General features: G+C 55.5%; 3 long non-coding RNA genes across 4 annotated transcripts; 1 reads left to right on the top strand and 2 right to left on the bottom strand.

Annotated features, from left to right (window-relative positions):
• Positions 1-996: 996 nt before the first annotated feature.
• Positions 997-3,225, bottom strand: LOC132020028 (uncharacterized). Its single transcript, XR_009404892.1, has 3 exons — positions 2,772-3,225; positions 2,601-2,705; positions 997-1,087 (listed from the first exon to the last, which is right to left on the bottom strand). It is a non-coding gene; the product is annotated as an uncharacterized LOC132020028 (long non-coding RNA).
• A 2,658-nt stretch (positions 3,226-5,883) lies between these two features.
• LOC132020024 (uncharacterized) lies at positions 5,884-11,957 on the top strand. 2 transcript variants are annotated; one of them, XR_009404886.1, is made up of 4 exons: positions 5,884-6,195; positions 6,410-7,044; positions 9,189-9,295; positions 9,433-11,957. It is a non-coding gene; the product is annotated as an uncharacterized LOC132020024 (long non-coding RNA). The 2 variants fall into 2 exon arrangements; XR_009404885.1 differs by having other exon boundaries at positions 5,894-6,195; positions 6,410-6,577.
• Positions 10,202-12,219, bottom strand: LOC132020025 (uncharacterized). The gene is made up of 2 exons (XR_009404887.1): positions 11,956-12,219; positions 10,202-10,903 (listed from the first exon to the last, which is right to left on the bottom strand). It is a non-coding gene; the product is annotated as an uncharacterized LOC132020025 (long non-coding RNA).
• Positions 12,220-14,146: the final 1,927 nt, after the last annotated feature.

The raw sequence follows: 14,146 nt of genomic DNA, 5'->3' as shown, positions 1-14,146 counted from the left end.
GGCCGCCACCACCACCACCGTCCATTCCGAAGCATCTTCATCATCGCAGGGGAACCCCGTGCCCCCCTCCGGCTCCCCCGACAGCCCCTGCGGATCCACAGACACCACGGAATCTTTGGGCTTCTGGCACTTGGCACAACATGCTCACGGTTCATCTGTGTGTAGCACGTGTCAGAATTCCATCCCTTCCCGTGGCCAGACGACACCACCACGCGCAGAGGCCACGCTCTGTGCCTGTGTCAGGATAGGCATCTGATGGGGTTGTTTTCGCCTGTGACTCGGCTTCATGCTGCCGTGAACATTCTTTTCCAGCTTTTTGTGCATCGAGTAGTTCCCATTCCTCTCGGGTACGGAACGGGAGTGGAATTTCTGGGGCATAGGGCAAGCCCCTGTGTACGTCTGATTGTTTGAGGAGCTGTTGGAGGGTTTCCCAAAAGGGCCGCTCCATGTCACGCTTCCACCCACGCTGTCTGAGGGCTCGGATCTCTCCCCACGCTTGCCAACACTTGGGACTGTCTGTCTTCAGTTGCGGCCATCCTAGGGGGGTGTGAAGTGGCATCTCATGGTTTGGGTTCGCGTTTCCCAGATGACTCCTGACGCCGGGTGCCCTCTCACGCGCTTGTTGGCCTTCCGTACGTCTTGCTTCGAGCAATGTCTGTTCGAGTCCCTGGACCATCTTCGAACTGGCTTGTCTTTCTACATCGAGTCGTAAAGCTGGAGGCTTGTATTTCTTCCCTCCCTCTTCCTGGTTGTCGCCCTCTCCCTCACTAAAAGGGCAGTAGACCTGACGACTGCTCCCATAGACCCTGCTCGATAGGTCGCCGTCTACGGAGGGAATAGCACAGAAGGGGCAGCTCCTGGGGGGGGGGGTGGGGTCTGGGAGCTTCCGAGGACAGAGACTAGAGGCGAGTGCTGAAGAGCATTGCAGCTGGCCTGTGACCTCCGGAGAGTCTTGCTCTCGCTTCCGTGCCGCAACGTGTACCCCCTCGGGGAAGGAGGCATTGCCCGGTCAGAGTCACCTGTGTGCCAGCTCAAGGTGGGATCCCGCGACTGCACGAGAGTTCAGTGACAGTGATCGACAGCGGCCCTGGGAAATGTAGACAAAGCAGTCACGTGGTGTGGTTTGGGGGTTCCAGAAAGACCCCCCTAAAATATATATCCAACGACCTCCCATCTCGCTACAGATACGCCAGGACTACCTGGAAAACCTTATTTTTAGTCTGTTGAGACATGATGTCACGTGGGAGACAGAATGCCCCCAAGAACTAGTTTATGAGGGAGCGATGGGTTTATAGAACAGGGATCTTAGGGTTTGAATCCTCTCCCCGCATAGATAACAAATCCCAGTCTTCCTGGAATCTGTCTCCTTACGTGCACAGTGGACTTAGTAACCCACTTCGTGGGGCGATCGCAGGACTAAGGAACCAGCATCTGATAAACACGTCCTAGGGCCTGGCCAGAACAGGACCTCCAAACGGTAGTTTGGGGTTTTTTTTCTTTAAGATTTTATTAATTTATTTGTCGGAGAGAGAAAGCACACAAGTGGGGGGTGGAGAGAGGCAGAGGGAGAAGGAGGGAGCCCGACGGGGGGCTTGATCCCAGGACCCCGGGATCGTGACCTGAGCCAAAGGCAGATGCTTCACTGACGGAGCCCCCCAGGCACCCCTCCAAACAGTAGCTTGAAATTGTGTCAGGTCTCGGAGAGAACGGAACACAGAACAGGAGGGATGGTGTTAGGGAAGCCGGGAGAGGTCTGGGTGGGGCATTGCAGTGGGGCCCCCAAACCCTGGGAGGGGGATGGGCACTGCCTCCTGTCCCACCGAGCCGGGGCGGCGGCAGCAGCGTGACACCTTCCAGGGGAGGCACGCCCTGCACAGAATCGCAGGCTCTGCACATTCCATCAGCTTCTGTCTGATTCTGTCAGTCACCAGGGATTTCCAGGGAGGCTGGGGATGAGGCCTCTGGGCCCGAACCCTTGGTAAACCTGACAGTGAGACCCAGAGCCACCCATGCCCCCTTGACCCCCGTTCTCCGACTCTGCAGGGCACGGCCCAGAGCTGAGCGGACACTCGCTCATGACCCCTCGGCACGGAACAAGGCGCTCTGTGAAATGGCAAGAGATGCTCCCCTGGCAGCTCTGCAGTCCTCCCCGCAGGAAAATGAACTGTGTAACAGCTTCGCCCGCACCACAAGGCCGCCTTTGTTGCTGGCCTCCAGGGATGCTGTGCGGGCCGCGGTGACCGCGCAGGGAACACGCAGGCCTTTGATAATAATAGTCCTTTGTCCCGGCCTCCCCCAAGAAGAGCAAACAAGAACGGCTCCGGCGAACACAGCCGAGACCCTGACGTGGAGACCCGACGTGAGGGTGAGGAGCTCCAGGCTCCATGCGACGGAGGAGGAAACGGGAACTCGGGGCCCCGGTGCACAGCCACTCGGGGGAAACCGGCCCCCAGAGAAAGCCCCTTCCCGGGAGAGGCTGTCCTGCGCCGCCCTGAGCTCGGCCACTCCCCCACCCCCTGCCAGGCAGCCTGGTCACATGCTCTCTGTAGCAGATGCACAGCATCAGAGGCTGCTGGGGTTTGGACGGGGGCGACCCTCACGTTGCAAAAGTCACCATTTCACAGCGAAGGACGCAGGAGCATTCCGGGCAGTCCCATCGTCATGCAGACACCACCTCTCCCCGGCTCCGAAACCGGTTCCTCGTCCTGGAACAAAACCGGTTTGAGCACGTGCTCCTCGTTCCCCTCCCCCCCGTGCCTGCAACCACCCACCTGCTTTCTGGTTTCGTGGATTTACTTCTTCTGGAGACTTCGTACTAACAGGATCACACAGGACGCGGCCTTCTGTGTACGGCATCTTTCACTTGCCATAAAGCCCCGGAGCGCGAACCAGTCCTTTCCTTTTCCGGCTGAGTGTCTCGCTGGACATGCAGACCGGGCTTTGTTTATGCGCTCACCTCCTGAGGGACATCGGGGTGGTTTTGCCTCAGGCCACCGTGAGTAATGCTGCCAGCAGCAGTGGTGCGCCCATGTCCAGTACAGTCCCCGCTCGCAGTGCAGGCGACGTGGCCGGGAGTGGACTTGCTGGGTCAGAGGGTGATTCCGGGTAACTCGGGGAGGAGCCCTCGAGCTGTCTTTCCACGGTGCCCGCACCATCTCACCATCTCACATTCCTGCCAGGGATGGACGAGGCCTCCAAGGTCTCCAGCCCTCACGAACACCTGTTCTTACTGTTAACTACGATAGCCCTCTAGGGGGTGAGAGGTGGGATCCGGTGGTTCTGCCCTGCATTCCCTCCTGACCAAGGACTCAGAATGTCTCTCCACTTCTGTCTTTTTTTTTTTTTTTTTAAAGATTTATTTATTTGACAGAGAGAAATCACAAGTAGACAGAGAGGCAGCCAGAGAGAGAGAGAGAGGGAAGCAGGCTCCCCGCTGAGCAGAGAGCCCGATGCGGGACTCGATCCCAGGACCCTGAGACCATGACCTGAGCCGAAGGCAGCGGCTTAATCCACTGAGCCACCCAGGCGCCCCTCCACTTCTGTCTTCACAGGAGTGTCCATTCAAGTTCCTTGCCCACTTCTTACCTGGTTGTCTTTTCATCACTGAGTTGTAAACATCCTTCACATATCCTGGATGAATTCATCTGCTTTTTTTCCCCTAAGGAGTTTATTTTTACATCTTAAGTAATCCCTGCATCCAGTGTGGGGCTTGGACTCACAACCCTGAAATCAAGAGTCCCACACCGTACCGACCAAGCCGGCCAGGCGCCCCAAGTCCAAGGGCTCTATCATTGCTGTTAACACACTGCTGTCCTGTACCTGTCTGTCCCCAGTGGGGGGCTCTTTAAGGGCAGCCCCTGTGCCTTCAAAAACAAAACCAAAGCACCTAGAGTCCCCGAGCCTGGAACGGGGCCCGGCCCAGAGGAGCGATCAGGGTGGGCCAAACCGTGTGTGGAATGAGCCCGTCGTGAGGTGGTCCCAGGAGAAAACCATGACTCGTCCCTACAGGTCACGCGATTCTCTTTCATGTGCACCGAGCCTTGGCGCTCTGGGCTCCCGGCTGCGGTGGGCAAGGGCCCGGCGTACGGCACGTGGGGAAGAGCCATGGCGGCGGGCATAGGTTTTCCCTGATCAGCAGCCCTTCCCTCTCCTCAGCCAACAGAAGAAGCCCTCCTTCCCATGGGAGCCGACTCCACGTGCTTCCTCTGGGACTGTGGCCCACCCAAGGGCGGTCACAGGCCAGGCCTCACCCCCACCGGATCGGTGTAATGATGAGCCTGGGACCAGAGAGCCAGGAAACCACAGAAGAAGCTCTTTCCACGGGGTGGCTGGCCCGGTCATGGAGTGTGGTGGCCATGAAGCCTGTCCAGTGTCAGGAGAGAAGGACAGACTCCCCCGCCCCCCCCCCCCACACCAGTGACCTTCTCTTAGCCTCTAGATCAGCCATGCTGAAAGCCCACGTTTAGACTTTTAACTTGTGTGACCCCAAACATTCTCTTCCTCAAGAGTCCCCGTCTCGGCTTCCCTTGCTGGTTCTGTGTCCACCTTTCTCCAGGGGTCGGGCCTGCAACCGCTGTGCCCACCACCTGCCGTCCGCACGCAGCAGCCACTCCGGATTTCCGGAACCGATGACGTCCCCGCTAACCGACCCTATGGCTTCAACACATCGCTGGCTCCCACGGCAGCCCAACCTCCGGCAGCCCCTGTCCGTAAGGCTGTCATGCTCAGTAATGGGATCTGAAGTCCAGCTCTTCTCTGGGATGGGGGCTTAGGGACCCCCAGGTAACTGATAAAACATTGTCCCTGGGGCGTGTCCCCGAGGTTTCTGGAAGAGATGAGCGTTGGACTCAGTGGCCCTCCCCGGGGCATCATCTCGCCCGCTGAGGGCCTGAAAAGAACAAAAAGGCAGAGGAAGGGTGAGTCCGCTCTGTGCCTGGGCTGGGACATCCCTGTCCCCCTGCCCTCAGACGCCGGGGCTCCTGGCTCTTGGGACTCAGACTCAGACTCCGACCGGGTGACACCAGCCGGCCACCAGCAGATCGTGGGGCTTCTCGGCCACCGTAACCGCACCAACCCCTTCCTATAATAAATCTCTCCTCTGTATCTCTGTGTATCCTGTTGGGTCTGTTCTGAGGAGAATTCTGACACACAGAATCTGCTTCCTTCTCGCATTTGGTTCTCCCGCAATCCGCCAGTTTCCTGTCCTGCAGTGGGCCCGCTTCTCCGCACTCCCTCTGGGGAGCAATGATCAGTGTCCTCTGAACTGCTGGACGACCCCTGAGCTGACTCTCCTTCCTGGCGGTCTCCTGGGGTCGCCGGCCCTCTGCCTGGCGGAGGTCCCTGCTGTCATGGCCGATCTTCCTCCGTGGAGGGCTGTCATCCATCCCGCCACCTCCCACCGTGATCGCTCAGCGCCCGGGTGCGGGCCTGGGGGCGGGTGAGAGGGAGGCTCCAGAGCAAATGTCCTGAGGTGCGAAGCACTTCAGAGCAGCCCTCCCCCTTTTAGATCACCAGTCCACGGATTCTTACACTGTTTCAGTCTGACCCCGCAAAGGGGGCATGTCCCCCGGCTTCAGTCTCGGGGAGAGTGCGTGCCCAGCTGAAGCCTGTTGCCTCTGTTTGCTAGAAGGGCTGATCGCTCTCAGAAGGCCCTCGCCCGGCCTGGGTGCTACCAGTCCACGTCCAGGCTAAGCGAAAGAAGGTTGAGAGGGGTAGCCGGCTAGTGGATAGAGCCTGCAGGGTCCTCTTGGACACTTTTCCTTTTTTTTTAATTTTTATTTTTTAGGATTTTATTTATTTGGTGGGGGGGAGACAGCACAAGCAGGGGGAGTAGCAGAGGGAGAGGGAGCAGCAGACTCACTGCTGAGCAGGGAGCCTGACGTGGGGCTTCATCCCAGGACCCTGGGATCATGACCTGAGCTGAAGGCAGACCCTTCACCCACCGAGCCCTTTTCCTTTTATCTGACAGCTTCAGCACAAAACCCCAGGAAGTGACCTCATGTCCCTCCCTCTCTCTGCAGCCTCACGTCCGGGCCTCTGCACTTTGGTGGTTAAAAGCACCTCATCGCTCACCTGGCCCCACACGGCTCCCTGCTGAGCAGCACCTAAAAGACTTGCAACACCTTTGGGTCATGACTTCGAACTAGCCAGGCGGGGAAGCCGACTGACCGCCTGGGCCAGGTCCGGATCCATCAGGTGCAGTTCTCGGAGGGATCGGGGGCAGCGGGAGGGGTGGGGCCGGGGGCACGCAGAGGCCGTGAGGGATCTACGCTCAGCAGAGCTTTGGACTTCTGACCCCGCCGCTGTGGGATGTGGGGACGGCATGAGAACGAGCTGGGCATCTCTACCTACTATTTCAGGGCTCAGGGCTTCTTGATTTGTTTTGTTCCCTTAATGTTACGTTTTTCAGAGTAGCCTCAAGGCCCGCTGTCCTGGTGGGTTAGCTGTGTTCTGAACGGCTAGAATGGTTGGAGAGCGTATCTGGCTGGGGATCAGCAGATCCGGCTAGCTCACCCGGACGGACGCACATCACACCCAGCCTGGCCTGCAAGGAATTCATCTCAGTGAAGAACAAAAGGTCAGCACCGGCAGGCAGCAAGAGGGCTCACGGGCCCCGGGGCCCGGCTCTCCACAGCTAATTTACTGCGTCCTGGGCTGGCGATGGGGAGGGGTCTGCTGGCAGCAAGCGAGGGTCCCCCAGAGCCAGCACTCATCAGTGCCCCTGCCCAGCGGCCCTCCCTGCCCCTCCTGCCGTGGGGCTGTGCTCTTTGCCCGCCCCACACACACGGTGCCGGTGGGCACCGCCGCTGTTTTCTAAAGGCGGCTTCCTCCTTCGTCTGGAGCCGGGGGCTTGACCCACGCCGGGCCAGTCAGAGCCCCTTCCTACACCAGTGCTCGGCGGGCAGAGACAGGATGCAGCCTGGTTTCTCTCTGCACGAGGCCACTAGGAGGCCGGTGTGGAGCAGGTCTCGGTGGAGCCCCCGATCCAGTGCGTTCCGGGGACTCTGGGCTGCTGCTCCGTGAATGGTTCGGTTATACAAGCCGGTAAGTTCCCTGCCCCTGCGGGGATGGCCACGGGGCGCGGCACGCAGGGGCGCCTCGGGGAGTCTCCGGGTGGCAACAGCTGCCGAAGGCTGGGGAGGGAAGCCGTGTGGGGCGAAGGGGAAGCTGCACCACCACGAGGCCACGAGGACGGACTTGGGAATCTCCCCGGGGTGCGGGAGTGCCAGGGCGGGCCTTCTGAGTCAGGGGGCAGGAGGGCGGGTCTCCGTCCCCCCCGGAGGACCCATCCCTGGATGTGGGCCTGGGAAGGGCATGGCCCTGGGCAAGGTGGCCCTCCAGTCCCCCGGGGGCCGCCAGGGGCACTCCTAGAATTTTGGGTGGTGATTTATTCACCTGTGAACGGGAACCGGGTGGCGCCTCGGAGCATCCATATGCCATATGGATGTCTGTCCATATCCGGATGTCCCCTTTTCCCTAAACGGCTTCGAATCCCATTTTGGTTACAAAAGGAGTCCTGACCCTGTGGGGGGAAGGTTGTTCCTTCCGGTGAGAGGAGTCAGTCCAGCTTTCACGGAAGAGCATCGGGTGCTCACAAGGACAGGAAGCACCCCCACGAGCGAGGAGAGAAACGCTGAGTTGTGGGAAGGGGCAGAGGCAGCCTGAGCTCACGTGATTCCAGCCTGGCTTGAACGAGGAGGCTGTCCTGCAGAGCCCGGAACGCGGTCACAGCCTGTTTCAGACCCTGTGGCCCAACCTTCTCCTTTTAAGACACGAAGAAAACCAAGACCCAGAACGAGTAGGGTTTGTGACATCTAGGTCAGCGCCGTGAATCGGTTTCCTAGGGCTGCCTTAACAAGGGACCCCAAACTAGACACGTGTTCTCTCGCAATTTGGAGGCCAGAGTCCGAAATCAAGGTGTCAGAGCCACCTCGGGGCTTCCAAAGGCTCAGGGGAGAAACTGTCCCTCCAGCCTTCCAGGGAAGCTGCCCATTCCAGCTTCCAGGGACTCCCGCATTCACAGGCGTGGGGCTGTGACCCTCCTGTCTCTGCCTCCCTGGTCACAAGGCCTCTCCCTCGGCTTTCCTCCCATAAGGACCCTCCATCCTAAATCAGGATGATCACATCTCAAAAATCCATAATTATACCTACAAAGACCTTTTTGCAAATAAGTTCACGTTCACAGGTTCCGGGGACATGGGGCTTTTGTGCGGGCACCATTTAACCCCTTGCATGTTCCTTGAGGGGAAATCCTGTGTCCTGCCACGAATCAGTACTTTGCCAAAGAGGTACAGCTTACTGCTTATTTGGTGCTTGCACGAGTGTCCCCAAACTGCTTTCCGCCTTCTGTCTTCATAAAGTTTTCTAATATTGTAATATGACCTAACAAATAATAATAATGAAGCTGAATTACAGGATGTCTTGGAACTATTCGAGATGTAGATTTATATGTACAGAAATGAAACAACTTGTAGAATCTATTGTTTTGTTTATTTTTAATTTTTTTATATGAGAGAGAGAGGGAGAAACAGCATGAGCAGGGGGCAGGGAGAGGGAGAAGCAGGCTTCCCACCGAGCAGGGAGCCCAAGGCAGGACTCGATCCCAGGACCCTGAGATCCTGACCTGACCTGTGACACTCAACCGACTGAGCCACCCAGTCGCCCCTAGAACGTGTTGTTAAGTGCAGAGAGGAAGGAGCAGAAAAGTGTGTTACCGAATGTGTGTGCACATGTGCACGTGTGCACGGACAGTTTCTGGAATGAGCATAAGAAATTTAACAGAGAGACTGGAGGCCTGTGCACGGAGCTCGTGTATTTTCCACGTTGTACCCTTAAATATCGCTTGACTACTTTGTCCCAGCTACGTGTGTCACTTTAAAATCAGACATTAAGGGGCGCCTGGGTGGCTCAGTGGGTTAAGCCGCTGCCTTCGGCTCAGGTCATGATCTCAGGGTCCTGGGATCGAGTCCCGCATCGGGCTCTCTGCTCAGCATGGGAGCCTGCTCCCTCCTCTCTCTCTCTCTCTCTCTGCCTGCCTCTCTGCCTGCTTGTGATCTCTGTCTGTCAAATAAATAAATAAAATATTAAAAAAAAAAAAGATTAAAAAAAAATAAATAAATAAAATAAAATCAGACATTAAGTAATAGAGATAGATGATCTTGGCTCCTTTTTCATGTTGGCTTTTTAAGGGCAAAATGTGCAGCGCCTGTTTGCTGACAGCGTAGAAATGTCAGGCTCAGAGGTCATGAGTCCCCATCACAGCATCTCCGTCCTGGCAAAGCCACGGTCACTCAAGGTGAGCTTCGTGGATCTCGTGACGGGAGGGAGGGCCCTGCACACTCCGGTCCTTCCCAAGGAGGAGCCAGGGCCAGGTGACCCCAACACCAGAGGGAAGTGCTGGACCAAGAGGCCAACCTTCAGGCTGTTCCCCAGAAGGAACTTCGGAGCCAGACGTCCCCACGGACCCGCATCCCGCATCCCAGGGCACTGTCACTCTGCACGTGGCCCCCGTGCACCGGGGGTGGAAACGACTGTGTCACGCCGCCTCTCCCGGCCCTGGTTTGGCGAAGTGTCAAGGTGGCACACGAGAAGAAAGATCTGAGAGAGGGAGAAGGTAGGCCCGAGAAATCGAGGAGCAGGAGAAGAGGGGGCGTGGGAAAGAGCTGACGGGAGAGAGCAGAGGAGGTTCAGAATCCAGAGCAAAGTAGGCCGCCAGCAGGCCGGTCCGAGGCCCTCACCACGGCTCCCGCCCGGGGGCTGCTGCTTCAGAGCTGGGGAGGAAGAGAGAGTCCTAGGAAAACAGGAGTGCTGTCCAGTTCTCGCCCTGAGGACCAGGTGGCTCCTGCGGGAAGCACACGGGGGTGAGCCAGGCTCGCTGTCAGCTATCAGCTTTGTGGCTCTGAAGGCAGAGGGCTGGAGCTGGAAGAAATTCTCTGGGTTTACATCTTTTTTTAAGATTTTATTTCTTGATTTGAAAAAGAGAGAGAGCACAGGCAGCGGGAGGGACAGAGGGAGAGAGAGAAGCAGTCTCCCCACTGAGCAGGGAGCCTGACGTGGGGCTCGATCCCAGGACCCTGGGATCATGACCTGAGCTGAAGGCAGAGGCTTCACCAACTGAGCCCCCCAGGAGCCCCTCTGGGTCTTCATTTAAATCTTCACAGCATAAAGCAAGGCTTAAGTAAAACACACAATTTTGGCTGGATTCCACGGAAGAGAAATTTAATTCCCTGAGAGATGACGGTTAAGGGTACAAGCTGTGTAAAGTTCCTCAGCCAGAGAGTCCCTCACCCATAAAATCCATATAACGGGGCGATGAAGGCCTCTGAGGTGTTTTCCAGTCCATCCTAGAATCCGGCAGCTCTAGAGGCTGTGAAGACGGGTGGAGGGGAACCGGCACCAGCGAGTCTCTCGACGAGAGGCTCAGGAGACCCACCACCTTCTGACAAAGGAAAATCCAAACGGGAACATGAGCATCCGTTCCCCTGAACACGGAGGGTGGCAAGAACCGATTGGCTCCAGCCTCGCTCTGATGCAGACAGGTCGCTTCCACTTCCACAGAAGAGGAGGGTCCCCTTGTTCCCAGATGCTCCTCTGAGTAGCCAGGTGTGTGCCTGTGGCCTTAAGGAGCCCGAGGTGTCCGTGAGGCGGGCCCAGAGCGCCCGAGGCACCTCAGGCGCTTTGTCCCAGGGTTCTCACCTCCTACGTGGGACGCTTTGTCCCAGGGTTCTCACCTCCGAAGTGCCGTGGGGCGTCCTTTTATTTTCTCAAAGTGAAAATGCTCCGTGTTGTTTTCTTAAAATGAGATTCTATCCCGGAACATTTCTTTAAAACTTTTAGCTGCTTTTTTGTTTGTTTGTTTGTTGAAGTAATTACTATACCCAACATGGGGCTCGAACTCACCACCCTGAAATCAAAGATCACATGCTGTACTGACGAAGCCAGCCAGGAGCCCCCTTTTGGTTGTTTTTCTTTAAATGTACCCTGTTTTTTCATTTTTTAAAAAAATATTTTAAAAATCTTTTAATCTGTTTTCTTCTTTAGAGACAGAGCATGAGGGGGGAGGGGCAGAGGGCGAGAGAAGGAATCTGTAGCCGACTCTGCTGCGTGCAGAGCCCAATGCGGGGCTCGATCTCACGACCCCGAGACCATGACCTGAGCTGAAACCAAGAGTCACGCCCTCAACCAACTGAGCCACCCAGGCGCCCCTAAAACATACTTTGTTTTTAAGAACAATTTTAGGTTCACAGCAAAATCGAGTGAAGGTACAGAGATTTCCCTATGCCCCCTGCTTCCCACACTGTCTGAATCCCACAGCGGAAGCCCGTCTGCTTGGGGATGGCGCGCTTTTTCTTCCCAGGCTCATCTGACTCCACTGTCCACAGTCAACCCCCCGCCTTTCACTGGGGGCGCGGGGGCGGTGGCAGCATGGGATCCAGGAACCCACTGCTCCTTTGTAGGCACCTTCACCCGGTGCCCTCGTCCTCACCGCACTTCCCCGCCTGGACTCCAAGGCACCTGCCCCCTTAACTCCTGTGGTCTTCTCTGGAACCTTCTAGCTGGAGTGAGCTTGCTTCTCAACGCCTTGCCTCTGTGACAGCTCAGCTTTCTCTGGGCTATTAGGTCATGGACTTGACGGTGTGCTGTCTTCCAGCAGCTGACTCCCTTTCCGCTCTCTCTGAACGCAAAGCTTCAGACCCTTTTTCTTCCTTTTGTGCCATTTCAGCAGACCCTGGGGCGGGAACAGTGCTCAGTCTGCACCATGCTGTCTCGAGTTCTGTCCTAGATTGTGGTCCCCCAGCCCCTACTCTCTGACGAATGCCGTGGCTGCTACCCTCACACTCCGGCACTCACACGAGTGTGCCTGAACAGCGTGTGACATCGTAAAAGTTTATACTAGTGGATGGGTTGGAAATCTCCTCTTGTCTCAACTAGTTTCAGCCTCCTCCCCTTCATTACCTTGAGGCTGATTCCTTCTGATCGCTGCTGGAGCTTACCTCCCACTCTTGGCTCCCCTGTATTAGAATTTGATGAACATTTTAGCGCTGCTTTTTATATCCCAGAAAACGTTTTTTCCGTGCGTCCCCAGGAATAGAGCTGAGAGACGTAGGGTTTAGCAGATTCCTCTCCATAATGACTGTGGCAGTGGAAACGTCTCAGAGACCTTGCCCCGTCTCCACTGTGACTCTCCCAAAGGAGGTCATAATGGGGAAAATTTCCCAAACTTACATGACAGATTGAAGAGAATCTGGAGGGAGATTTTGACAGACCACACAGAAACTGCAAGAGCAGCACGCAGTGTTGGGAACTGGGCAGAGAGGAAACACGGCAAACCTAGTTAATTTTTAATTAACCTAGTTAATTAAAACTTAATTTAATTTAACCTAGTTAATTTTTAACTAATTTTAAGTCCTTCTATATAACTTTCATGCACAGTGAATTCTTACTTGCCAGCTAACATAAGAACTTATTTTTCTGTTATCTGAGAAAAGACAAGATGTTCCTCCTAATGCTTTGTTATTTATTTCTGGTAGGAGTCAAGACTAACCTTGGAATTCTTTTTTTTTTTTTTTTTTTTTTTTGAGAGTCGTGGGCAACTGAGTTTCAGTGGTCAAAACCGACTGTTCTATTAACATATGGGCATGGGGGCACGAATAGCAACACTAACAATTCTGACAGGCAGATAACGCCACACTGAAATAAAGAAGACAACTGATTTAAAAACTTTAAAATGAAAAATAATAATTAGATAGGGGGCGCCTGGGTGGCTCAGTCAGTTAAGTTAGCTAGGGTCACAATCTCAAGGTGATGGGATCGAGCCCCATGTGGGGCTCCGGTTCAGCAGGGGGTCTCCTTAAAGATTCAGTCCTTCTGCCCTTCCTCCCCTTCTCTCTCTAAAAATAAATAAAAAGCGACGCCTGGGTGGCTCAGTGGGTCGGGCCTCTGCCTTTGGCCCAGGTCATGATCCCAGGGTCCTGGGATCGAGCCCCACATCGGGCTCTCTGCTCAGGGGGGAGCCTGCTTCCTCCTCTCTCGCTGCCTGCCTCTCTGCCTACTTGTGATCTCTCTCTCTCTCTCTCTCTGTGTTAAATAAATAAATAAAATCTTAAAAAAAAATAGTGATTAGATATCAAAGGTAAAAAGGCTTTGAAATGAAAAAGGGTAACCCAAAGTGGGTTAGCTATCACAACCATTAAATCACTCTGGAGGTAAAATGCGCAAACAGGACTCAATGTGCTTAGCTCACCACGGCCTAGCCCAATTCCTGGCACAGGGGAAACACAGTAAATAATTGCTTAAGAGATAAATGAAACAAGCCAGTTATTTTTATTTCAAAAGCCTTATAGTGGGAGATATGAAGCTAAAAATTTAAAGGTATGTGGATACCACAAACCTCTCCCTGAGGAAGTGTCCCCCCAAACCACACATAAATAGAGTCAGTAGAGTCAGGCTAGAGCGCCTCACTTCTAGGGTGAAGGAAATGTCACAGACACCTACCAGAGGATCTGTCCATGCCTCTTTTCCGGGATCCGGCCACCACCCCCGTGGATGTGGACTCGTGGTAACCATATTTCCACCACGCACTCTGTGCCCCCCTGCTTGAGTTAATCGGATCAAGTTAGACACAAGACCCCAAGCCCGCCCAACCCGACTCTCTGCCTGGAAATCTGACGTTGGTTATGGAAACCTGGGGAGTCCAGGCCAGGGGGTCTCACCTCATGTGATTTTTCAGCCACTGCCTTGCCACTGGGATGCTGGTGCTGTCTGGAGACATTTCGGTTGTCACAGCTGGGGCCAGGGGAGGGTGGGTATTGGCTTCTCGTGGGAGGAGGCCCGGGGATGCTGCTACACACCCCACAGTGCCCGGGACTGGCCCCCCACAGAGGAGTGCTCTGGCCTGAAGTGTTGGTGTGAGGCTGAGGAACCCTATCGAGAGCGTCTGGACAGACGGGGTGTAGCTCAGTTGAACTGGGCTGCCGGCCGTCCCCTGCCCTCCACGTCTAAGGAAAGCAGTGTCAGGTTGTAGAGAGAAAACAAAGAGGAAGCCATACAGAGAGGAGCTGGGCTAAGAGACATTTTTCCAATTCCTGACTCCAATTCCTTCCAGAAACCTGACTACACTTATGCTTCCTTTATCCTTCTCATAAAT

This window comes from Mustela nigripes, chromosome 6 (assembly GCF_022355385.1).
Source record: "Mustela nigripes isolate SB6536 chromosome 6, MUSNIG.SB6536, whole genome shotgun sequence".
Lineage (NCBI taxonomy): Eukaryota > Metazoa > Chordata > Mammalia > Carnivora > Mustelidae > Mustela > Mustela nigripes.
Note: the sequence above shows the minus strand (reverse complement) of the source record. Positions and strands in the feature narration are given on the sequence as shown.